Source organism: Aplidium turbinatum, chromosome 1 (assembly GCF_918807975.1).
Source record: "Aplidium turbinatum chromosome 1, kaAplTurb1.1, whole genome shotgun sequence".
NCBI classification, from domain to species: domain Eukaryota; kingdom Metazoa; phylum Chordata; class Ascidiacea; order Aplousobranchia; family Polyclinidae; genus Aplidium; species Aplidium turbinatum.
The window spans coordinates 8,249,869-8,252,554 of NC_137472.1; positions in this window are offsets into that span (position 1 = coordinate 8,249,869).

A 2,686-nucleotide genomic window follows, 5' to 3' on the forward strand; every position below is an offset into this window, starting at 1 on the left:
CGCTAGATGCGGGAAAGCAAATTGATAGCTCCAGCAAAATATTTCAACCATTAAAAAGAAATAAAAATGTATTGTAAAGTTTTTGTCTCTTTCCTAAGTAAAAGTAGGTCTCTAGCTACTGAAGACCCACATCTTCTGGAATTTCATGTTTTAAAACACATGAAAAAATACACTGACACAAGAAGATATTTGAAATCAAGGATTAACGTTTACAATCTGCACCACAAGACTAATCAAAATATAATCATGTCTTTTACAAATAAATATAATGAAAATTGGAGCATATTAGACTCCCGTTTGCGTTCAGGAAGTGTTAGACATTCAGCTTAATCTTTGCCAAAATATTTTTAACCAATCTGCAGCAAACATTATTAAGATTTTATCTTATTGACATTTTTATTACGTTGCTTCAAGCATAAAGCTCAGGCTCAGTTTAACCTGATTATATTACCATGCAACATCATTGTAATGTTTTTTTATGTATGTTTTTTGATGTAGTAGACCATTGTAATGCACAGTTTTCTCTACATAATTGTTATTTAAATACTAGGTTGTTTACATTTGTAAAACTATTTTGCGGTTGTCTAACACAGTGGCGGCTCGTCATAAGGGACTGCGGGACTGCAGCCCCCCCAACATTTTTGTGCATATGTGAATTATATTACATACCGTATAGATAGTTTTGCCATGTTTTTTTAATTTATTTCGCTTGAAGAATTAAAAAATTCTTAATATTAATTTTTTTTGTAATAAAAAAAAATTTGTGTTACAAAAATTAATTGGCAACTCTGGGTCTGCAAATTCTGCAGGTCCGGTGTTATTTGTTCTTTTTTTATGACGTAGGTTTTTCAGAAAAAAGTTTTCTAGCGTCACTGAACAAGCGCTGTAGGGACTGCAAATAGAACAGACCCTGGTCAGGGATTCCAACTTTGGTTCTCATAAATCTTTTGGGTAAGCGTGTGTAAGCTATCGGTGATTAGGTGAAGGGATCGTAGGTTATCTGTGTTTTGAGAAGTCAATGATACAGACTAGTTTTGATGTGAAGTAAAGCCAATTACTGTAATTATTGGTGCTCTTCCACAATTCGTCCTTTTAGGTTGATACGTCACACAGGTTGGAATGGACAATTATAAAGGAGGAAGTACGGGGTGGAAATGCAATGAAAAACACCTGAAGGAAATTGTCTCCCATTTATCCATTTGTTGTTCAATTTCAACAAATTTGCTATCGTTGGAAAGCACAAGCATAGATCTAACCAACTAAGTTAATACCAAGTCCCAAAATAGTATTAGCTCCATCTGGTGACCACCTAAACTTGACCAAATTCAAGCCATTATCAAAAGTTTACTTTAAATGATAAAAACATTAAACGACAACCAATTAAAAGAACATGTTACTGTGTTACTAACCCTAACTCAGTGCATTTATAACTCAGTCCGGTACAGGTTTATAATTATTTATACTAGGTTAGCCTACTGGTTGATGCAGCCCCCCCCATGTTTTGAGACCACGAGCCGCCACTGGTCTAACAGACATGAATGGAAAGCTTGTGTGCACTGCACAATTGGATGATGCTGTTCTTGTATTTTCTTGAGCAATTAAACAAGGGTCAAAAGCCTAATTTTGGAATATTTTAAAAAGAATTTCCATAAAATATTTTTTACGATCGGCTGTCTGCAATAGGTGTCTGACAAAGTGGTATCTGGTTGTAAACAATAGTCAATAGTGGTAAATGTTTTTTACAGTTGAGTTTTGCAATATGTTAACTGCCATTTTTCAATCACATTTTATCATAAATTTTTACGAGAGATTCGTTAGCAAGTTCTTTTAACATATAGAGACTTTTGCACTTATACTGTATGTTTTTATGTTGGGTTTCCACTTTTTAAGATTTGTTCCACATTTTACTACTATTTAAACAAACAGAATTGTAAAAAGGGTTCATAGCATCAAAGTAAATCAAGTTACGGCTTTCAACGATCGTTGTAATATGGTCTGAAAGAAACACTTGCAACTTGAAAAAACAAGTTCATACTTTCCATCTTCTCACGATTTTGCAATATGGCTGTGAGACTCAACAAATGTAAGCCACCCGGACATAAACCAAAAGAAATTTGTAAAGAATGAATCGTATATCAACAACATGAAAGTAATGAATAATTAATTTGGAAAACTAATTTAAGAAATTGAAGTTTTCTGAAAAAAGTTATGAAAAGATAAACAGAAGTTGTAGAGAAGAGAAAAGTTTTAAAAACGTGTTTTGACAACAGCATTAAATTTCATGAAGCAAAAACGTCAGCGGGACAACATGTGAAAAGCATAAGAAGTTTATCAAATGTTTATCCAAAAACCTATGAAAATACACAAGAGAACCGCTCCTCTTGAAGATATCACTTTGTCACTTCTCCCTGTTGTTGATGTCACAATGGCCGAACATATTGGATCAGATGAAGGCATCGATGTCGAGAAAGATATTTGAGATGAAGACAACAAAAACACAGAGACACCAGTCATTAAAACTGCAACGCTTTAATAACCAACCCTTCAAATTGAAAAACTGCATCACTTTTGAAGGCCGTTGAATTCAAAATCTTCTGTGTATGGGACATTGATTTCAAAAGGAGTACACAAAGCAATTTGGTAATCCCCGAATAATAACAGAAATTGTGCGTTTATTTTGAGCTCA